Here is a 25,419-nt window from a genome sequence, read left to right on the forward strand (position 1 = left end):
CTGAAACTCTGCTCTATGTCCAGATCTCACCAGTGCCAAATACTGTGCAGGCACTGAGTGACCTATTAGCTAGTAGGAAAGACTCCCTCATCAAGAAGAAAACAGTGTCTCAACTAAGCAGGGTTCATCATAAACAAAGACTGCTCATAAATGCATAAATGGTAGAGTATTACACAGAATACTCTCTCTCTCCTATTGAAGATGATCTAAACACTACCATTCTGGGATTGTGTATACCACAGTAAAATAAAATCAAAATGTAAATATACATACGTGGTTATATTTAAGTTTAAACAAAAATTGTTCTGTGTACAGTGTACATTGCCTATTTTTCTCTAGTAGTCCAAAGTAGTCCACAGTCATTGACGAGAGGGTCAGTAATGAGAAGTCAAGCATGAGTCCTCTCCACTGATAGGAGTGTGAGTGAGAGTGTGTGTGTGTGTGTGTGTGTGTGTGTATATATATATATATAATTATAATTCTTTTTTTTCAACTTCAGTAATGGTTCAGAGCTCCCAGCCTTGTAGACAGCTCTCCACAGCCAGTTATGCAACGTTATGATGAGTGCCGTCTGGTACAGCATTTCCTGAAAAAGGTGAGGAGCCTCTCTGGGCCACAAATGCTCTGATACTTAAAGGTTTGATTTTAAAGGGGTTTTGCAAATGGGATGTGCATACTTATGTAAGGACTGCTCTCCAACCTAGATGAAAAAGAAAAAAATGGTGATGATGAATTTTATAGGTATCAGATATGCAGATAACGGCTATACAATTCTCTTCACATGCTTGTCTAGAGTATATTAATCAGAGAGTAAAACATTATTCTTTTTGCTACTGTATAACATTAGTACAAAATAATCTGCATTCCTGTTAGATTTTTTTTTCCAGAAATGCACAAACATGAACCATTTAGTATATTTACAGTTTAATTTCTACAAGGAAATGAAATAGCATTTGATAATGGGTCCATTCGCAGCACCAGTACGACTGGTTTGTTGAAATCCACTGATGATATTTCCTGGCATGATTGCTCTAATCTCATGTGAGCTCATCATTGTGAAATCATCTTTGTGTAAAGCTGGTAAAGACCTGATATAATTTGAATGCATTTTCAGTGCCATAAATATGCAGTGTCTGTATGTGTGTTCTGAATCCACACACCTTCCTGTCACACATATAAATCAACTCCTGATAAAATCCACTGTAATTATTCAGATAAATAGTGAACTTTTAGCAAGAACGTCATTACCATTAACATTCTGAAAATGTTAAATGTGACAATGTAGCAAAACATGAAAAAGAGTTAGCCATGCATATCCCCTCTCCTGAAGAACCTGAGGCAACACACCACCACTCTGCCACCATCAGATTTATTCATTATAATGCAGGAGGAACATAGTGGGTTTTAAGAATCACAAGGTGGAGCCGTTATTGATATATTTTCAGCTATAGAACAACATACTTCATACAGTCTCTCAATCAGATCAGTCTCAGTTAAACTCTCTTGGTTATGGAGAACTTTGGTAATCTATTTGGGCTAATGAATATATAATAACCAGAGCACATAATCCTCTCATAAAAGGACAAGCTCATTAAACTGAAAGGTTCTACTTGCTTTGATGCACTTATAGCAAATTACTTTAAACGTTCAAACTTAAACAGAAAACCGATGGCTCAAAACTGTCACGGTACAGACCCTGACTCCGTCCCTTTTGTGTGTGTGTGTGTGTGTGTGTGTACGGTCACACACACAAAAGCACACTGCGTTTGGCTTCTCACTCCGGCAGTGTCACAACAATACGATTAGCATCTGTTTAAACAGTTTCTTTTTTGGACATTAACGTCCTTTATTATGACACTTACTGTATATCCAAGCACAGCACTACACCATTATTTGGCCTTGTTCATTTCTTCCTCAGATAAGCTCATATACAGATACCGTTCTGTGATGGGCAGTAAGCTTGCTGGGGTAATCAGGGTTATGAACCCCAATGGGCTGCTCATTAGCATGGAGACCCTTCTAGTGTGACCCAAATGAGGATGAGGTGGAGAAGGGAGGGGCAGTAAACATAAGGGGAAAATCAAACTGGGAGAGAACAACTGCACCAGGGGTTGATTGGGCTCACCCAATCAGGCGGGTTAACGGGTGGCTCATCCAATCAGGCGGGTTTACGGGTGGCTCACCCAATCAGGCGGGTTAACGGGTGGCTCACCCAATCAGGCGGGTTAACGGGTGGCTCACCCAATCAGGCGGGTTAACCCCCAGTCACAGCCACAAGAAACAAAGGAGACCTGCTCAGCCACAGAGGTCCAGGTCCAGAACCTGAACCAGGTTCTGCCCTAAACCAGAAACCCTGACAAGAACCAAGGAGCCACCATAGAGGTGGGGGGGTGGTTGATTGGAGAAGGCAGACAGACAAACTCAAAAATGGGCTAACTTCCCCCAGAGAACACGTCCAAATGATGGGGTAGCTAACACCAGAAAACAATTTCAGGAAAATGCAAGCGACCATAGTCCCTCAGAGAACAGGAGTATAGATGTATAGAAGATCAAACAATAGAGATAAGTGAGCTTGAGTGTGTGTAGTCACTGAGCATGTACACCCAATACACCAGGACTTTGCAAAAAGTGGTCTTTGCAAAGCTGCTTATATGAGGTGGACGCACTTGAGGGGGATCAGGCTAACGAGCCCTCATTCATTCATTCCTCACTCATTCCCTCCCAGACCACATCAACAAATGGCGCTATTTCCTGGACAAATACGCTTTGGTACAATTAAAATACTTCTTTACTTCCATATTCCTCTTCTTCGTCTTCTTCTTTTTATTATTATTATTATTATTATTATTATTATGTATGTGAGTACACAACAGGTGTCATCTACCATGATTACAAGTGGCAAATTCAAAGGATTAATGCATGTTCCAATATAACATTGTTTTCCTTTAAAGAGATATGCCTGAAGGTTAAATCTGGTTCAATCTGAACCTAAAGCCTCCTTCAGTCCAACTCTGGAGAACGATCCATGCGCCCATTTTTTCTTCCATTCTACATTTTCATTTCTTTCTGATTTCTCAGATGATAAACGTAATCAGTTATACATTGCTTTCAGACAATTTCTGACAATGGACTCATTTCTGCACAAGAAAGAAATCTCATAAGAGGATTCCTATTCAAACCTGGAAGCTAAAGAATTAGCAATTACTTTTCAGAGCATTTTTGCCTGCACCGCATAAGTGCAAACAGCTTACACTCCTGATAACATGTTCTTTAAGTTCATGCAGAAATACCTAGATGCTACCGAATGACTGAATTTGTATCACAAAAAGGTCACTGAAAAGACAGAATATTTCAAGGTGAGCACTTTCACTCCCATGTCCTTCTAAATACTGGTGTGGTGTGAAAGCCTGCTGGTCTGGGAGCTGCTCAGCAGAGCCTAGAAGAAAAAAACAGTCCAGTGAATGAGAGGGAAAGGAACGGAAAAGCAATAATAATTGACCATGAGCTGACAACAAAGCCCAAGAATGAAACCTTCAGCGTCTCTCCTGATAAATGTTGCTTGTCATCTTCATGGCTTGAGCGATTTTTGGATGGGTTAGCATTAGACAGAGGCTTCTCTATAGAAAGGCTTCTCTTAGAAACGTGTTAGCACAAACGTGCTGTTTTTAAACTCACAAGGTGAAGTTTTTGTTGCTGTTGTTTGTATTTTTTAATATGGTGCTTAATTAAATATTTTGTCTACTCTTTCTTTTGTGTCGTGCAAGCAATTAGCTACACATAAGTATATATATATATATATATATATATATATATATATATATATATATATATATATATATATATATATATATATATATATATATATATATATTCTGGAGCAATGGCCCCAGACTTTTTTATTCCCAGATGTTTTGAGAAGAAATATTCATTTCCTAAAAATGTAACTGTCTGATGCAATTCGTGTAGCTAGGATTTGTGTATTAACTTGGCCCTGTCATCATATACCTTCTCACGAACAGGTTGGATGTACCATATGTCACTTGCACTTGATAAATGCACAGCCCAGTGGAAGAGTCACCCCATCATCACGTAAAGCGTTCCAGAGCTGGCCGATTTTAGTCAGAGGTGCCATCATGCTGGGCGCCCCCCCCCATGACCCGCTCAGGCGTCCATCAGAGCCACTGAACCGAGGACCCTGCTGTCCGCTCTTCCACCCCAACACACACACACACATTCTCACCACACGTATCATACATCGCTGGTGTCTCAATACGCGCTTACAGCACCTTCTCAAATAGAGCAGAATCTTTTCAAAATCAGAATTATATATATGTGTGTGTGTGTCTGTGTGTGTGTGTGTGTGTGTGTGTGAGTGTGAGTGTGAGTGTGTGTGTGTGTGTGTGTGTGTGTGTGTGTGTGTGTGTGTGTGTGTGTGTGTGTGTGTGTGTGTGTGTGTGTGTGTGTGTTAATGCATAAAACCTGACAATTTTAGACTGGCATATAGCATTTCTCTCAGGGGCTTATTCTACTGGGGTTCGGCAGTGGCTTAATACTTGATTCTCAAGATCGCCTCCCAGCATTATCAACCATTAACAGTTTGGACTGAGCAGTGGCTTTTAATATTTATTCATGCTTCCCCTAGACACAACAAGAGGTTCTGTCTCACCTAAAGTGCTGACAGTCTGCCATGCACAACTGAGATAAAGCAAACAGGAAACGCTGCAGCCCAGAAAAGACTTTCAGTCATATCAGGAATGACTCTGTTTAGCATGCCGTATGAATCTGCAATCAGCGCACGGCAAATGGGGCAAATGTTATTTTGATTTGCCTCTCGCGTCAGAAGCACTGAGCCTTGCAGTCTTCTGTCTTTAACACTGCATTGTTTGTATTAAATAGATTCCTGTTTTTTTATGTAAAAGCCTGGCAAATAACAGAGTGAATTCAAAACACTGTCCTACACCGCTCCATAAAGCTTTATATATAATTACTGCCTAATAGAAAATGCATGCTTGGTTTATGACTGATCACCAGAAGTAAACAAAATAAACAAAAAATATATTTTTGGCACAGAATTATGTCTGGCAATGCATCACATATAATTAGTGTGTGATATAATACACATTACCTATATAGTACAATTCTTCTTATAGTCAAAGAAGGCCAAGCAGACACTGTGGCACATGGCAAAGCCGAGTTAGCGTTAGCCCTATCCCAGTTTATGCAGGTATGCATATGTCAGTAAGCATATGTGAACTCTTTGAATCATAAAGGGCTTTAAGGTCAGAGGACATACATACATAAGCATTAAGTCACAATGAAGACAAACCCCCTTACCTTTGTTTGTCAAAAAAGAGCTTTTTATAATATATTTACAGACTCCCATGAATTTAATATCAACAGGGGAGAAAATTGAAGGAGACATATCAGTAAAAGGTACCAATGTGTCAGGGTTTTCATTAAAGAGCTTGCAGAGAATAGGTTTCACCATGATAAATGCAACCGCATCTCCTGCGTGTAACGGGGTGACAGAAGCAGCAGACACAGAGGATGGTGCCGTGTTCTCTTTAATGTCAATGTCCAAGATAGAAACAGCACAACTCGGTAAATAAGCAATAAAGAGACAGAGGAGCATAGCTTTCTAGAAACTTCTCCCACACAGTCGCTATAACTCGGGCCAGACGACGGTTGAAAGGCGGCAGACGTCCAGCAGGTCCGGAAAGCACAGCACTGACTGCACGGACCTGCGTGTGTAATGAGGGACAGGTGTAGGTGATTAGGATGATGGAGCTTGAGACCGCAGGAGTGAACGATAGGTGGAGTGTTGTGAAGTGGGTGGCCCCCCTGTGGAGCCGGACCGGCCTACCATGACACTGCATTACCATTTAAAAATCATTCAGACCGTTTTCCTGACCTTCTGAGGGGGGGGGGGGGGGGGGGGGGAGGCACGCAATAGACTGGAGACTCGGAGACAAAATTCAGTGTGAAAGAGACATCAAATTATTTTTTGCTTTTACCACAGACTTTTGCGATATTTATAACAGAACAAAGAGGTTCTTACCCTTGAATTTAAAAAGACTGTCAAAATAAATGTTAAAAATACATGTAAGTGTTGTGCCATAACAGCGGATGGCACTGCAAAAGTATCAAAAGGAAAAGCGTAATATTTTGGGCCATTGTGTACCCTTCTGAGATATTGGTGAGTACATTGTACTAACAAACATTACAATATTTATGTGTTATTTAATCTTATATTAGCTCACTGCATGAGCGGTTTGACAACCAAACCTAATTCAGACCTTTTAAAATGCTTGGACCTGTCATTGGCTCACAGGAAATTGTTATTGCTATTTTTCACTTGTTATTTATGCAGTTATTAAATAATATATTTCCCTGATTATTACAGCCTTGGACATGTGAGTCTGGCTCATGTCTGTAGCATTAGATCAGTTAAGTCAGGGCATGATTTGCAAACCAAGATGTGCTAAAGAACTTCAGTGACGTTATGATGGCGCGTGGTGAGGTTGTTTTATGCACATATGCCTTTTCACACAGCCATTCAGTGACACTGATTTGAAAGGTTTTATCTGCAGCGTTTTCATAAGTTAGTCGGTTATGAAACGATAATATGAAGGCAGGATGGAGCCTTCAACACAAAGCAATGCCGCAACTATTAGAACAGTTTTATTTTCACCACATGCTGCATCCATTAGAAATATTTATATTTTCACCACATGCAGTTTCTCTAAGTGGATGTAAGAAATGGATAATGATTATGTAGATGTTTGCAGCCGAAAGAAAAGCAGCACGAAAGCAGAATCATTGTTTGGAAAATTGCTGTTTCTATGATCCATAATTGGTATGCGAGCTCCTATAAGAAAACACCAGGCCTTGCAATTCAGCAAACGTTTTTCTGTGTATTTACATTTTTATACCTGCATCTTTCAGACATACAATGCACCAGTCACTAATAAATTAACATTTAATTAGTTAACATGAATTTGTATGAAATGCATAATCATTATTGCAGATATTAAGCAGATACCCCCCCTACGTCTTTCCTGTATTGACTTGACGGACGTGGTACCTCAGACTCGGCCGTGAACAGCCAGCAGCAGTGACGTAGAGGCGGGAGGAATCAGAGACCCTTCCCCTCTCTCCCCCAGTCCACCTCCCTGTTACCCCATGTCGGGTACAACAACCCAAGGGTTGGGCGCTTCACCGATAAGCAAATAGAGTCCGGGATGGAATAACCACCTGCTGTGGCCAGATACTATGGCTAATCCTTTGGTGTACTCAGTGCCTCAGAGTTTGGGGAAGGACTAATACCATATTTACTAAAATATGAATGAGAGAGAGAGAAAGTGAAATAGAGGGAGAGAAATTAAATGGGTAAATGAACTGTCTTTCAACCAGTGGTAACTACTGATATCTATGTAATGTCTATCTACTAGCTGCTGTCAGCAATAATCATTTATATATATTTATTTATTTGTTTGTTTGTTTGTTTGGTGTGTTTGTTTGATTGCTTTTTTGTGCAGTGCCAACTTGCGGTGCCAGCCACTGTCTTTGTTTCCTTTTTTACTTGCTGCGACATGCTTTATGTAAATCCAGCGTGTGCCGTGCCGATGACTGTCAGTTTTGCAATTCAAGGCTGCAGTGCACAAAGGGGAGCGTTTAAAAACGTCACTCCGCTCTCTGGATACTGTTTCCCTGAGTCACACACATCCAGTAGAAAAGACTGTTTATGGGAACAGGAGTGAATAGCACGGCTCTTGAGTTAAACTTGTATTGGAGAAAAAGTGACGACACTACACCATGGCTAAAAGTTCTCCGTTCTGAGGACACGTCTTTACGTCTTGCCAACCACCAGAGGGCTATCAAACAAACACTCCATTTATCACCATTTCTTTGAGGAAACCTTGGTAGGATTCTCTTAAGCCTAAATGACTTGGTGGCATCACATACAGGCACAGATAGTCTAATAATTACAGCTAGCAGACTGTCTCATACGTTTTGTGTCGGCATTGGGGTATTACCTGAAATTACTTAATGACTGATTCACAAAGAGAATTATGCAAATCAAGTAATCTTGCAATTAGCCCAAATATGTTGGTAATTAGCATTGATTTTAACATGCAAATGATCTCAGCCCACATGTTGTGGTTCGCTTCAGCATGCTGTTACTGGCTGACAGGATAATGGGTTTTCAGAGTAAAAACTGAGGTTTAAATAAATAAAGATTTTCATTCCCTATATGATATGATATATAATACATTGCATGGGTGAAATGAAAGAAATTAATAACAATAGAGGCTTTTCAAGCCCTCTAATTAGAAGATATGTCTACTGCAAGTCATTGGAATTCATGTCTTCAAATTGAACACCAATCAGGGCGCTGCTGTAAATTATGACCCACTCAAGCTGTCACTATAGAAACGAGCGATGAGCAAGTGCTTGTTGAGGGTGAAACGCCAGGGGTTTAAATTAAATCCATGTCCTTTCTGCTAAAATGCCACTGCAAATTAATTCATGAAATAATTTAAAATTGTCTTTTTGTAATATGTAAGGAACACTATCATATGTCTACCTGCCTCTCTCTCTCTCTCTCTCTCTCTCTCTCTCTCTCTCTCTCTCTCTCTCTCTCTCTCTCTCTGTGTGTGTGTGTCTCTCTCTCTCTCTGTATGTGTGTATCTATCTCACATGTTCCAAATGGATACATCCACAAGCTCATGAATCTTTAAACACTAACAAGTACTTTATTGTCTAAGATTTGAATATGGATTTTTTATATTTAATACTATAGAAGAATGGAAAAATTGAGTATGTTTACTTTGCAGGTACCATGGACATCAGCAGGTGGCACAAAGCAAGCTTACCTCAAAGAAGGAAAAGAGGGTATGTTCAATAGCACGTTGTACCTAGTTGTTTTAAATACTCTTGATCAAAAGCAATTCTCTGTTTGGTTTTCCCTTCAACAAGGTCAGATCTTTAAAAGAGGATTAATCAACAAACGTCAAATGGATTAAATTAATCGAAGAAAGAAACTTAGCTAACGTCTGATGATGACAGTGTACTTGCCTGTGTAACAGCTCAATAGTTTCTTGCTGCTAATTCTAGTCTAGTGTACTAAGATTAGTACTTCTCCTTCTGGTCTAGTCACAGAGGAAACTTGACTGAGGAACCTGAGGAAAACCAAGGAATGGCTCACCCTTCGGCAACCTGTGGGTGATATTACACCTGTCACACATCACCCTAAGGACCAGGACCCGGTCCCCACTGAAACAGGTCAGGTATTATTAGCTCTCCCTCTGAGCTTCCTCAAAATGCCACTGACTGTACAGCTTATGAAGTCGAACCTGAAGTTTCTGTTGAGAATCATTCTTCAAGAGAAGATGCTCTCGCTATAGGTCTGAAGATTCATCTTCCTCATGCGTCTTCCTCCTCACTCTGCTAATCTTGTTTGTGCTGTTTTGTCTTCCTCATCAAGTGCACAATGCTCCACTGCGTCAGAAGCAGATGATGGAGATATTCCATTAGCTACAGCAGCTACAAGTCCAGACACCTGCTGACAGAGTGATGGACTCCTTCATCAAGAACAACTTCTCAACTTGAGAGCCATGAAGGCACATTGCTGTCTCCTCCAAAGAACTGGATGCATATTACAGAAAAATCAGATGCCTGATGTTCAGACCAGGTAGAGAAGCTAGCAGTCCCGAGCATCAGCATCATTCAACGTTTGCCGAGTCACAGACATTTTCCAATTAGTGAACTCAGGTAAACTCAGCTCAGCAAATCTGTGGTGAAGGAGGACTCCTGTTTAGACAATGAAACATCAACCACCACCTCATTAATATAGGTGACCTTTTAATTCCTAAAATCAGAAGCAGAATTCTCCAATGTCTACGCACAATTTTAGTTATTTGTAATAGAGCTTGGATCATATCCATACAGCCAACACATGAGACTTTGCTTGAACATCTGTAAAAGAACGTAACAAATGTAAAAAGTAAAAAGTTTGGTCCAAACCGTCTTTACACTCGCAATTTGAGTATGTGCAATGTATTATATAATCACTTGAGTGTGATTTTGGTTGAGCCTTGAAGTAATCTCTGGGTCCTGGCTAGAATCACTGTGGAGAGTCCTGCTATGGAAGCATTTTTATAGCATCAGCTACCACTTCTAAAACCCTGGTCATCTCATTAGAGGGGTTTGTCTAAAAGCAGCTGCTGCCATTTTATATTCTTAGGTCCCCATTGGATAGGCAAGATAGCAACACTCTGCATGTTCTTAGATTCCTCTCCATTCACACACACACACACACACACACACACACACACACACACACACACACACACACATGCACACACACACACACACACACACACACACACACACACACACACACACACACACACACATATACACACACACACACACACACACATTGTAAATATACTAATAGTATCTTATGAGTTCTATAGTTAGAAAGTAGGGATTGTCATCATTATGATTAAAATATATGCAACAGATAAATGATGAAATGATGAAGTTGAGGCCAATAAATTATTATGAGGGATAGTAATCTTATATAAAGGAAAAATCCCCCCTCTACAGGGGGTAGTAATTACAATTACAACCTTTAGATTTAGCCTTTAGACTCCAGGTGAAGAGGGGAAGATGATTCAAATATGAAATTATGTCTCTATTGTTATGATGCAAAGGGCTAATACATATTACAGAGTAATAAGTGTATATTGAAAAGACATTCACCATGTTCATGTACACATTCAGAAACATGATGTACAAAGAATATTAATTGGATGGTGCAGTAATTAAGTAGTGCCTTCTTAGCCAATCACATTTGTGTCTCACACCTTTAAACAGATGGGCTAGGTTAACAGTTCAACATAAAATGCGAAGGCAGTGCCAAGAGTTGTTAACACAAGAAACAGGTCCATGTTTGAGAGGTGAGTCCTGCGTGTGTAGATGTCTGTAAATGCAATAAGGTCTTGCAGTACTTTGTTAGACTATGACATATTACTTCACTCCTGACCATCCACCAGAAGTTAGCAGTGTGGACAGTACAGTAACCTAACATGAAAATACCTCATATTTCGCTTTTTTTTTAAATAGCTCAATAAATGTTATGACAAACACAGGTTTGCATAGTATGGGGTTTACAATGTGCACCTGATATACTTAACATAAGGTTGGAGCTAGTTATGACTCATTACACAGTATATAATCATCCAATAGCATACCTTATGTATGTATTACATACGCCTTTGGATATGCAATGTATGGTATTGGAGACCTGAAAATCATAACTATGTTCACTGATGCAATTATGTCATGATCCACCGCTATTATTGGATTGGATTGCATCAAAGGTCTTACATTGCACTGGGTTTTTGATATTGCACTGAAAACATAGTCCTTGGACTGTCTGTTCACAGTTACATACCTCATGTACGTGATCCTCCCATTTCTTTGAGCCAGCCATCTCACGCAATGCACAAATGATCGAAAAGCATGTCGCAATGCCAAGAAAATAACAATCGGTGGTGACATTGCACTTGCAGGAATGAAGACAGGACGTCAGATGTTTTCCATCCATGAGTCAAACTGCAGAGATGCATCAGAAACGTCCGGCCGCCTCCGTTCATCTCCCCGTGTGGCTGTATCAAATCCAGGTGTCTTGGGAAGCTCAGTGTGGGCTCGTTGAGACTAGTTTAACCTCGCAGCGTATTTGCCAACGCTCCCTTTACTTAACCACCTGCAAGGATAGCCATGATTGCAGCTTTTACCGTGTTCAAAAGCTGTAAATGCTAGGAAGTCTTTCTTGGCTGCAGGGCCATCTTTGCGTCAGCTAGCATGCCAGTTCGGTTAGCACAAGCCTGCAAACCCGTTCTGATTTGTCACAGACAAAATGGCCGCCAGCAAAGAGTTTAGGAGCTTTGAGAGATTTGAGAGATTTGCATAGAGGCTCGAGTGACTGCTGCGCTTATAGTGTTCAGTAGTGTGTGGGATGAGCACTCAACAGGCCTGCAAGAAGTGGATTTATGCCAGGTTACAGGTCTAACAATAACACACACACATACACAACACACCATTTCATTGAGTGTGTAAATCAATGACTCTTCCATCTAACAGAAGAAATAAGCTATATTTCTAGCACAGGAACTGCACTGTAGCTCCTGTCATTACAATGATGAATGTAAGAAAATATCTTAAATGAATATGTCCCGTGGCTTGCTCACAGAGGTTAACACATTCTCTTCCACGCCATTGTTAAGTACTACATCCTGGTTGGTTAGTAATTACTTTTGAGAAATGACTGAGAAATAATGACTGCGGTTCATGTTTAATCATCTCAATCCACATGAGATCTACTACAAATGGAAAATAGACTGGCACACTATTTCTATTAGATCCCCATAAAAAATGTGCGACCTTGGTTAACTGGGTGGCAAAAACATCTGGCCTACTAATGAAAGATGAAGCTAACGCTTCTTACATCAAATAATCAAGTTCTTACATCAAATAATCAAGTTAATCAATAATGACGTTATTCAGCTGAGTAGACCTTGCCAAGTTGATTCTAATGCTCTGTCCTATGAGCAGAGCAGTGGGAGCTTTTTGTGAGCTTTTATGATGGATCCATTTTGCAGGTACACAATCTCAACAGTCTTCATGATGACAGGTAAGCTGAAGCTGTGAAAACTGCCAAGTCAGTGCGGTTTTATTCAGGTTGGGTTACTGCCACAGTCAGGGGTCGTGCTAATAATATTAGGACATCCTCTATGAGGGCACAAGTGTGGGAGTACACGTCTGACCATTGTGCCCTGACATTATCAAGATAGCTCTGTGAGGATTATTTATGCAAGTATTTATAGTGTGTGTGTGTGTGTGTGTGTGAGAGAGAGAAAGAGAGAGAGAGAGAGAGAGAGAGAGAGAGCATTACTATACTTGCATTTGGCATTAGCCATGTTACTATGCCCATGATTGAAACACTATGCCAATGTTAAATAATTCAGCTACATTTATACGCTTGTGAAGCCAGCTAATTATAGATAATTGATGAAGCTGTAGATTAGACTTGGCCAGTAGCAAATTGGATTGTTTGTATAAATAGCTGTCTTAGGGTATCATGAAATCTCCACAGTACTTAGGGAAATGAAGTATGTTGTTTGGGTCTTTCACTGAACCTGCATGGTAATTAGGAAAAACTTTAAATCTCTTGCTTTACTCTTTAAATATTTCAGTCAAGAAAGTGAGCAAATGTATTGCACCCATTTGGCAATTAAAATCTATTCTTCATGGTTTTGGTGGGTGTATACATATATTCTTTAAATAAAATGCTCTTTATTTCATAAAGGGATGCATTCTACTGCTCAGCAAAATCGTGATGGTTTTTGATCTATACTTTGTAGTCCAGATTTCAATGCCTGCTTGTCCAAGATATATCTGTCTCAATGACAGAGATATACAAAGTAGAGAACTATCACAAACAACATAGACTTGTCACTACAGAGAAGACAAAATATCACGTATTGAGATTTTTTTAAAACATCAGCAAAATGTCAGAGTTCAAGTCATGATAACCTTGTGCACTCAGAAATTGTTGTACAGTGTGTGTTATCTGCATTGATGTTGTTGAATGTATTAAAACCTAGTGAACACAGATTCATGTGTGCAGAATGCATGATCAAACAGTTCAATCTCTACTCAGTTCTCTAGACTAAAGCTTTTTGTGCTACAAAATGAACAACTTCAAATGATGTCTGTCTGTTATCTGATGAGATGTCGACTGAGCTGTGGCCATCTGGTGAAGAATCTGCAAGACATTCTGCTCAACAAAAGTTTTATAGACGTTGTTGGTTGAAATTAACACTTTTGTTGCCAAAGAAAGTTGGAGCCATCATCTTGTCGATGGCACACAGGAAATGCATAAAACAATGGAGGTCATATGATATGCCGCATGTGTGATGAGCAGCGCACATGTACTGGTAAAACATCAGACGCTACAGTGTTTTAAATATCACAACGTGGAGCCAATGTCTTCGGTCCACTGACCATGATGAGTTACTATTAACGGACGGCAGTGCCACGTAGCTCCAGCGCACAGTGCCAGCAAGCACTTCTCCAGAGATGAAGAAAAGACGTGAGGAATCGGCCTTGTGGTGTAAATAACAACAATACTGCAATCACGATTAAGAGATAAATGTAATTAAAATCGCTGTCATAACATCCTATCTAATTTGTGCCAAGGACACAGAAGCACCCCGCGTGTCTTTTGAAATTCAGTCACGGCATTGAACTAATTGGCTGGAGTTATGAGACAATTACATTATCAAGTCAATTATTATATATATATTTTTTTTTCAGTTATTTGCTGATTTATGGATTTGCATGCCATTAGTTCAGATGTGGAAATGTCGAGGTCTTTTATAAATATCTGTTAAAGTTTTAGAAAAGAGAAAGATGCAAGACAATGCATTTATTTACTTGTGTACAAATTGTAGCAAGCAACATATTTAAAATTTAGAGAGAAATCCTTTAATTATTTAGAAAGTTGGTGTTTTTATTCAGGGTTTGATTTTCTCTCTCTTGCGCTATCTAACCCCCCTCAAGTTCTCCTGGTAGATGACATGGTTGCTATGGAGATGATATAGCATGCCCAAATTCGTTTTGTCTCGTTGATGGCTTTCTGCCTCACTTCTTCAGTTACAGCCCATGACTGAGTTCTGTCAGAACCAAGCGAGAGATGTTCAGTGAAGTGCCCCATGCTAACAAACACCCCATGCATGCTGAATGAATGAATGAATGAATGAATGAACAAACTAAATAAATGCTCTAAACTTGCATAACACCGTTCCTACTGTCTCTGTTCTTATGAGTTTGATCAAAATAATAACCTTGGGAGTGTTTTGAAACAGATATGATCATAAACAATAATCCACCCTTATGGGAAACACTTTTTGTGATGCCAGAATCCCAGTAGCGTAGAGTGTGGTTCAGTTTAAGACGTTTTTTTAAATACATGCAGAAACTATGACAAAGGCACCCGTGTCAATCCTCTTTACAAAGTAATTGCAACATATTATGTTCATATTTGGAACAGTGTGCATGGCACTTGGCAATCATCAACGTATTGGTCAGGAAATGAGTCATGAGAAGAAAATGTATGCCAGAGTCACGGCTGATCCAAATGCGATGGTTAATTAAGAGGCAGTCGGAGTAACCGCTCCACCACATTACATAAGATCCTGGTGACCTCAGAGAAGAGCTGTTTAATTCAGCTCCGTCTGCAGGGGTCAAACCTGCAGCACGAGTCTCTGTGGAAATATAGATGGTAGAGGAGGAGGGGTGTGAATAGTGTCCCTGTCTCACGAATCCAGGACTGTTGAGGAGAAAATTCACTGTATGTACGTCTACATAATCATGTTGTAAGGCACTGGCAGCAGAGGCTATCATAAGAAACACTTAAAATGCAGGAGACGTTCCCCTGAGTGCCAAAGGACACTAATGAACGTTAATCCTACCAAATTGTTTTTTTTTCCTCTCTTAACTGCAGAATTGATAAGCCAGTCACTGGATAATAGTAGCCCTTGAGGTAATAAATGAATGAAAAGCAATCATTTCATTTCATATATCCATTGCGTATTCATTTATGGAAAGAAGCAACTGAGTTAAACTGCAGAAAAACACACAATAAATCAAAATTATTCATTTTTATGGCAAGGCAAAGACATCTCGTCATCTTCGGCGCTCGCGACAAAGTTCACGGACACAGTCGGCAGGCTTTGAGTGCTTTCAACTGCACGGGGCAATGTATACTGTGGAGTCCATAACACCAAGGATCCACCGTGCTGTGACACCGGACGTGGGCTGACATCTGAGCAGACTGCCTGGGGCTCATGGCTTTAGTGAGGGGAGGTGGGGGTAAAAAACAATCCTGAGAGGATTTTTCTGAAGGCCCCAATTCCATCATTAAACTGGAAGAAACCAGCACCACTGTCTTCCTGAGCTGGTGTTGCCTCCATACGCCCCTCTGAACGATTAACCACGGTGAGGGTTTGTGGCGGGATGTGGAATGGAGGTATTTTATATGCTCTTTAGGGATCAAACAGTGGGACATGTTCACAGTGTAAAGGCTGATCCTGTCTCAAGGAAAACACCCAATTATTCAGCTATGTTCACAATGCAAGGCACAATGTTCCACAGTTCCAGGTTTCTTTATTTTGGAACTCTGCAGTTCACATTCGTAATTGTAAGTCTGTCCTATCGAATGGCACACTAGTGTGTGTTTGCACAAGTCAAATCTGCAACACCAACCACAAAAATATACATATATTTGTGAGATGACTCATGTGGACGTGATAACTCCTGCACGTGCCGCATTTTGCTCTGGAGGTCTCGTCAGCAAGCAGTTGATCAACTGTAGATGTTCAGGTTGAGAAGGTGTTCAGATAACTGTTGTCACTGATGTCATTGTCCTCCATGCTTGTCTTGGTGACGATGCCACTAAGGACATGTGTACAGACAAAGAGCCACACTCAGACCAGTCTGATTCAGGTCACATGGTAACGAATCAGCTACGAATCCAATCTAGCAGCACATATGAAATGTTTCCAACCCAGGGCCGGTGCTAGGGGGGGGGCAGAGGGGGGCATTGCCCCCCCAAATTGTGTCTTTGCCCCCCCAAGCACAATGCAAGCAACGGCTTTTTTTATTATCTCTGAACCAATCACAAAAATGCATTTTGCTTTACAGCGTGAAGATATTTCCTTGCTTATTCCTGATTGGCTCTTTGAGTCATATAAAAATCGGCAGACCGCCCCAAACGGTTCAGTTCGGCAGTATATGTTCTGTTAGTGTGAGTGAAAGACAGGTATACTGGTAAACACTCTTCTGAGTTTAAACTGACTTCCACATGGTAATATTTGCTTAACTGTGGTTTTTCGTTGCTTTAATGTTACTCACCTCTTACATAGGTGTTGCTTAAATTATTTTATTAGCCGTTAGCGGTTAGGCTAACTTGGTTCTCCTAAACCTGCGCGAACGGCGGAAGCCCGCGCAGTGTTTTCCGAAACGATATGTGGTAATAAAAAACAGGGGAATGAACATTTACCTGACGAATTTTAATGTTGCTTTTTCAGATTTGAAAAGTGCTGGAATTTAGGCTAAAGTACTTGAAAATGTTGAAATTGTAACTACTTCGTTTCACAACAAATATCTGTCTGAATGAACAGTTCTCTTGTCTTAGGTTAACAAATACGAGCCTCTTGTAATTCCAGGACGAAACGTGAGAGAACGTGAAGACGTTAAGATTGGGCGTTTTGAAAGTGTGATTAAAACGAATTATTTTGAGTATATGTATAAATATTTAACTTAATTAAGTTTAACGTGCTGAGAAATATTGAACTGGACCTTTAAAGTGAGGTACAAGTGCTTTAATTCCACCTTGTATAGGTGTATGAACCCGGCAAACATGGCATTGTTCATTGCGCTGAGGCGCGGCGCGCGCGAAGTTACAAAATTCGAGAGGTGCACGACACCGCGCGAGGCTGCTCCTTCCCCCGTGCAAGCCGTCGCGGCTCATGGTTTAAACCACATATGTCAAAGTCAAGGCCCGCGAGCCAGATCCGGCCCGCGAATTGATTATCTATGGCCTCCTGGATGATATTGAATTACTATTAGAACCGGCCCGCAGGCCACAGCCGCCCGATGGTGTTTTGTACGCACAAACACTACATTCCCCACAATGCAACGGTAGCCCGTGAAGTCACTGCAGCGCGAAGCGTCGTGAGGGTCCGCGCGGCGAAAATGACGTAATCGCAGTGGCTCCGCCAGCGCAATGAACAAAGTCATGTTTGCAGGGTTCATACACCTTTATAAGGTGGAATTCAAGCACTTGTACGTCACTTTAAAGGTCCATTTCAATATTTTCCAGCACGTTAAACTTAAATATGTTAAATATTTATACATATACTCGAAATAATTCGCTTTTTATTCACATTATTTAATGGTTGTTTATTTTCCCCCAATCTTAACGTCTTCACGTTCTCTCATGTTTCGTCCTGGAATTACAAGAGGCTCGTATTTGTTAACGTAATACAAGAGAACTGTTCAGTCAGACAGCTATTTGTTGTGAAATGAAGTAGTTACAGTTTAAAACATTTTCAAGTACTTTAGCCTAAATTGCAGCACTTTTCAAACCTGCAACACAAAGCAACATTAAAATTCGGAGTCGCGCACTATGGTCACTCGCGAAAGTATGAACCTAAATCAGCAGTCAGAGCAGACATCAACGTTCAGCTATCCCCCTTCTCAAAAATGACTAAACGTAAGGTGGACACTGAGAACGGGTTTCAAGCCAGGTGGGAGGCAGAGTACATGTTCACGGAGGTAAAAGGTAAACCTGTGTGTCTTCATGTGATTTTTCTTTGAAGGAAGTTTGCTTTTATCTGTTTGCCTGTTGAAAAATGTTTTCACTTGAAATTACTGACAGATCCATAAGAAAATAGTGCTTTATTCATTTAAACATTAAATAATATATACTGTGTTAGGTCTTGGTTCAATAGGCTATGTGCAATCATTTCAATATGTTTTAATAAACATTGAACCAGTCCGGCCCTCGGCTTGTAGCAAATTTGTTTTTTTGGCCCTCTGTGTTTTTGACTTTGACATCCCTGGTTTAAACGATTCCTCGCCATCACAGCCAGTATTGTTATACTGTGCATAAATACCGCATTGTACCAGTACGTTTCATAACATCAATAAAAACTCCAATACTTTACCAGATTTTTTACCATTAAAGTGCAGTAGATAGATTTCTTATTTTATGTACTTTCATATTTTTTTCTTTTTCAAAATAGAAATGTGACGAATACTCCCTTTTATAACAGAATTTGTATTCTTTTGTTTTCTTTATATTTTAATTTCCCAGTAATATAAATATTCTCACTCATTCCTATTTCCATGTTTGAATATTCTCAGTCTGTGTATAGGTACATTTGTCAGCCTTTCAAGAAATAGAGTTGTTCTATTAGTAATGGCAGTATTGAAATGAAATACAATTAGATAATCTTTGTTCTCCATTTACATAATCAACATGTATTTTTTAATCATTGTGTTTTAAGTTTGAAAATGTGCATTTTTATTTCTTTACCTAATACATCACTTTAAGCCAGTATCAATAGTCATCATTCATGCACAAATCAAGCCTTGAATATATTTCTGGCTTCATAAACATGACTATCAACATGCCCCCTCATTATGTTTTACTGCCCCCCCAAGCAAAGCAGTCCAGAACCGGGGCTGTTCCAACCTGATTTGAAATGATCAGATTTGTGTGACCACTCAGCCTTAAAAATCAGATTAGTGTCACATTGAGGCAAAAACATCAAATCACATCGGACTGGTAATGTGAATGTAGCCTTAGATGACATGAAATTACAGCTTTTTCTTTTTAGTCATCATAAATTCAGCAGTACTGTTAAGATTTCATTATATTGTATGTATAATGAGTATTGTGTTAAGATATTATGGGTTTCATTGACGCTGAACATTGAATGAGATGGGTTTAACTGTAATTACTGTTCTACACTTCAGTGAGTCGCACAGAAGAGTGAAAGCCTAAAAGGGTTTTCAGTTTTCTTCTGCCTCTTCCTGGGGTGGGAGCATATTACAGGTACGTCTTACATTTGAACTAAAATTCTGTTCTCAAAAAGGGCGGAGCCCTAAAAAACCTTCAGCTGACAATTAATGCATTTAAAAATCATAATGTTTGGGACAGAATAAATTAAATGAAATAATCCTTGCGGCTAATTTTTTGTTTGTTTATTTAAGGAGGGGGGGTGGTAGGCGTGCAGCCAGAGACGGTTGATGAACTCTGAAAAAGTTCACTCTGAGGCACACTGAACCAGGGCCAATGTCTATCCAGAAGGTTTCTGACTGTCAGAGTTACTGATGAAGAAAATGCTATTTGTGCTGTGCCACAACATCTTAAAAAGAAAACACTTTTTTTAAGAGTATGAAATGATGCAATCTGTGACAAACTGTAATTTTGAAATTAGGTTTATGTAGCTAATTATTCTGCTTTTATAAACCATACATATACATTGATAATAATTTAATAATGCGTTTTATTCTCCTAATGACTAGTATATTTATATATAATTCCCTTTGGCTAATATGTTTGAAACTGTTTCATTTAAGAAACAACTGTCCACAAGCTACAAGATGAATGTGTCTTTGATATTGCATTTGAAACATGTTCTTTTCTGCATTATAACAGGAAACAGCGTCATATTATAACACACCTGTCACTACTGAGCAGTGGAGATGTACAGGAAAGAAAATCATTTGAAAAATGCAGCAATGAAATGAAATTGTCTTTTTTGAACAGGAATAATCTACGTCCTTCGTTGGCCATTCCGCAGGAGTGGAATCCGAAGATCTCATTTGGACTGATGTGATGGATGAGTGTAGTCATCCCGGAAAACCTGCCTCTCTCCTGGGACTTCACGGCTATCCGAAATGTCGAATCCTCTAATACTTCAGTTTAGTCCTTCATATCACATATGCCTGATTTCTTCATTTATAAATGACAATAGCGGTTTTATCTACTTACTGATGATAATTGACAGCACCCTGAGTTTTGTTTGACCGGTAAGAACAGGAGATTCCAGAAGGTAATATTACAGTGAAGAAACTTATTTTTTTATCTTTGTAGAGCAGCGTTTGGTCTTGTGGTTAATAAGGAATGCATAACCATTTTGCTTGATTCTTCATACAGTTTATTAACACTCAACAGTTGGTTTTCATTACTATAGAAAAAAAAGTGATTTGAACACATATCTTAATAGCTTTCACACTCAGTCTTGGTTGACAGAGTGAGATACTTTTGACCATCCAACCACAGAAAACAGGAGAAGTGACAGCACAACTGTGAAGCCTTCCGCCCCGTAACAGCTTGGCAATGGCATGACAGCAACAGATTTAAAAAGCAATCTTCTGCCTCCCACTTAGGATTCATGTGCTCTGTGCCTTGTCCTTCACGTTCAGAATTCATGTAGTCAGTGCTTATTGCCTACAGAAATCATCACCCCCCCTCAGGTTCTGTCCTGTTATGTAGGCGATATAAGGCTTTCAATTTTTAATTTGCCAGACACAAAGCAAAAGAAAAACTGTGAAGTGCCCATTTTGATGTGACAACAGCCACTACTATTAAGAAACACGTGAAGTAGGAGCAAAACATTTATGAATAATTGATCAGTGTGGAAAGATATGACTATATCCATGCATTATTCAAAGTGATGGTTATTACTTTTGTTGCAATTTGCTTTAATAGTCAGTCCCGAAAACACTGACGCTCAGAGGAAATTATTTGGTCCATTAAAACAACCAGGAAGTGATATTAGCCAACATATACTGCTTATTTGACCTTAACCTGCATCATTGATGCTGTTTAAACATCTTAAAGCCATCCATTCATCACAGCCATTACTGTACCTGCATAACGGCTCATCCATGTACTGTAAGAGCTTCAACTTTACCTTCACAAATATCTTGTAGCTTTGATATAAAATGATAATAATAGTGTGGTAACACCATTAAAGTCAAATGCAAACTAACTGTACCTGGTTCACAGGTGTTGATAACATATTTGGAGAAATCAGCCATGTGACATACTAAAAAACTGTATGATTGCACATGACTAGAGACGCCTGTGTGGAAGATGTTACTGTAAGAGGAGACACATTCAAATATGGTACTGTGAGAGGAGACACATTCAAATATGGTACTGTGAGAGGAGACACATTCAAATATGATACTGTGAGAGGAGACACATTCAAATATGTTACTGTGAGAGGAGACACATTCAAATATGTTACTGTGAGAGGAGACACATTCAAATATGATACTGTGAGAGGAGACACATTCAAATATGGTACTGTGAGAGGAGACACATTCAAATATGATACTGTGAGAAGAGACACATTCAAATATGTTACTGTGAGAGGAGACACATTCAAATATGGTACTGTGAGAGAAGACACATTCAAATATGATACTGTGAGAGGAGACACATTCAAATATGTTACTGTGAGAGGAGACACATTCAAATATGATACTGTGAGAGGAGACACATTCAAATATGGTACTGTGAGAGGAGACACATTCAAATTTGATACTGTGAGAGGAGACACATTCAAATATGGTACTGTGAGAGGAGACATATTCATACATGTTACTGTGAGTGTTATACATTCAAAGATGTTACTGTGAGAGGAGACACATTCATATATGTTACTGTGAGAGGAGACACATTCAAATATGGTACTGTGAGTGTTATATATTCAAATATGTTACTGTGAGTGGAGTAACATTCATGTTACTGTTAGTGTTATATATTCATATATGTTATTGTGAGTGTTAAACATTCATATGTTATTGTGATTGTTACCGATTCATATGTTACTGTTAGTATTACACATTCATATATGTTACTGTGAGTAGAGGAACATTCATATGATACTGTGAGTGGAGACACGTTCATATGTTACTGTGAGTAGAGGAACATTTATATATGTTGCAGGCAAAGACAGCTGAGATGTTGGCCTCTATCTCCCCACTCAGGAATACCTGGAAGAGGTCACTAGCTCCCAGATGCCACAGCTGATTAAATTACATATTCATGACCCAAGAGAAGATGGATCGCCTATTTGTTTGTTTATTTATTTAACAATGCCCGGTGAAGCACTGCCTACACAGACTGGCAGCCCTGCTATGTAAACATATTAGCAATGTAAATGGCCTCATTTGCTTTGCTTTTGCTTTAGAAGGAGGATTTCAAGTTAATGCGCATGAATCTGTACTGTCTAAGGACTAATTTCAAGCAAGTTCAAAGTAAACAAGAGAACAGGATGTGTACTCTCCAGAATAAAATTGATGCAAAACATCAGATTTCATTATGTTTAAAGACAGAATATTCAACGGACTCCTTGGAATGTTGTTTAAATGCATTCAGACTGGCCTGCAAATATTTTGAATTCTTACCACCATTAACCATGTTCCTTTAAAAATTCACAGACTGATTATTTAAGGTAGATTGATAAATACTAATTTGTATTTATCACCTTAATGCAAAGATTTTTTTGGCCTGTAGTTGCTGCTGATATATATTTTTTTTTGTTTCATTTCAGCCTCTGCACAAGTAAAATATTTCAAAAGTCTGCCATCTTAAAACCAGGCTAAGAGAAAGGTTAACTGTCATGGTGAGGCGGCCCCCTACCGGCCGCCTCCGTCCACAGCGGCTGTTGTTGTTGTTGTTGTTGTTGTTTGGTGACGTCATGTGCGTCCCTCAGGTGGGCGGAGCCCGTGATCCGTCTCACCTGAGGGTCGTTTGTTTGCCTATATATGTCTTGTCTTTGTACCAGTTGACCGCTGGTCATTATATCCTTAATTTGGATCTTTTGCACGGGTTTTGGTTAGCACACTTTCTATTAAACCATCCTTTTTCCCTGAGACTTGGCGTGATCGCTTCCTTTTCAGTTGCTCACACCGCCCGTCACATTAACAAAATATAAGAACAGCAATGTGTGAACCAAGAATCAAATAATTGGATGTTTACATCACCTCCTACCAAAATATTATCTTACAATAAAAGAGAGGGAACCATGTGACCTATTAAACCTCAGTAGTGAGTCTGAAATCTTATATAAAAACAAATAGAACATTTTATAATAGTTTATAACCCTATGTGAAATGTGTCACCTATTCCAGTTATTTATAAACAAAAGATTTCATATGATTAAATAAAAAACTAAAGTCTTTAATTCAGATTTGTGGTTTGAGCAGACAGACATTTTAATTTAGGGATTTGTCACGTTACAGCCCCTCTCCCTTCATGCATGTGCATGTGTAGTTTACATCTATGTACGGTATGTACTTCCTGTGGGTATGGCCGTTTGTTTGTGTGTCTCGTTAGGCCAATGTGTTACAGGCAGTGATCGTTACGTGTATCTATTGTATTCAGTATTAGGTATCTATTGTGTGAGTTAGTCTTGTCCCGTGCTAGTCTTTGTGAGTCCTTGTAATTAGTGTCTTGTGCTACTTGTTTTGCTACATGCTACATTAGTATCCGCTGTTTGTGTAAATAGACCTACGTGTTTCAATGATTACTCATCCTCACATCCTGACTAGACCTCACACACCACAAGGTTCTCCTCGTACTTCAGGCAAACCAAGTTTTTATGGTCTTCTGAAAAGGATGTGTGGTATAATAATAATAATAATAAATATTATTATTATTATTATTATTATTATTATTATTATTATTAAAGAAAGACAGAGAAAGAGTACTAACGTAAAGGAAAATCTCTAGTAGATTGTGATGCTGGAAACATGACGCTACACAGACGCTTGCAGACGTTCAATAAAGTAAGATTTAATGATAACAGGGAGATCCAAAGAGAGGTCGGGGGCAGTCCAGGTTCATACACTACAGCAATATAAACGAGCAGAGGTACCAGAGGGCTAATCCAAGAGAGGGGAACACGGAACACACTATACAGGTCAAACCAGGGTATCATACACGAATAAGGCTTGGTACGCTTCCAATGGAATGTCGGCAATACTTCGCAACGTTGCACAAGCATGACTGGTCTTATATTGAACAAGCGTAATAGGCTACAGCTGGCTAATACTCCGGGGAGGCGGATCTCCGCCGTCGTGGTTGAGCATGCTGGGAATTGGAGTCCGCTGGGTCGGAGGTCGTAACAGTACCCTCCCCCGAGGCGGCCGGAACGGCCGAGCGCCGAGGACGTCCGCGACGCCCACCAGCCGCAGGAGGGGGAAGGATCGCTGTACTCCTGGGGCGGCCCCGGGGGCGAGGCGCCGGTCGCCCAGGATACCGGCGGTGGAAATCCGCCACCATTCCTTTGTCCCAGACGTCCTTAGCCGGCACCCATCGCTGTTCCTCCGAGCCGAATCCTTCCCAATCTATCAAATAATGCAGAACATTACCACGACGTTTGGAGTCTAGAATTGCACGTATGGTGTAGACGGGAGTACCGTCGTAATCAATGGTTATAGGCTGAACGTCCTCTATTGCAGCCTCGTCCAGGGGACCCGTAGTAGCAGGTTTCAGCAGGGACACGTGAAAGGAGTTGTTTATTCGGTAGTGTGGTGGAAGCTCGATTCTGTATGTCACCTCGTTGACACGCTTGGTGATCCGGAACGGTCCTATGAACCTGGGTTTGAGCTTGTGACAGTAACCTCTCAGATGTATGTCTCTCGTGGATAACCATACCCGATCCCCCACCTCATAGTCCGGGTTGGGACCACGCCGACGATCAGCCTTTACCTTGTTGCGCTGTAATACCGTGTTGATGCGTCGATGCGTCTCCT

The 25,419-nt window shown here is 40.0% G+C and overlaps 1 long non-coding RNA gene across 1 annotated transcript; it reads left to right on the forward strand.

Annotated features, from left to right (window-relative positions):
• The first annotated feature begins 569 nt into the window (after positions 1-569).
• Positions 570-9,262, forward strand: LOC143480459 (uncharacterized). Its single transcript, XR_013121829.1, has 3 exons — positions 570-595; positions 8,838-8,895; positions 9,157-9,262. It is a non-coding gene; the product is annotated as an uncharacterized LOC143480459 (long non-coding RNA).
• Positions 9,263-25,419: the final 16,157 nt, after the last annotated feature.

This window comes from Brachyhypopomus gauderio, chromosome 17, assembly GCF_052324685.1.
Source record: "Brachyhypopomus gauderio isolate BG-103 chromosome 17, BGAUD_0.2, whole genome shotgun sequence".
In the NCBI taxonomy this organism is placed as follows: domain Eukaryota; kingdom Metazoa; phylum Chordata; class Actinopteri; order Gymnotiformes; family Hypopomidae; genus Brachyhypopomus; species Brachyhypopomus gauderio.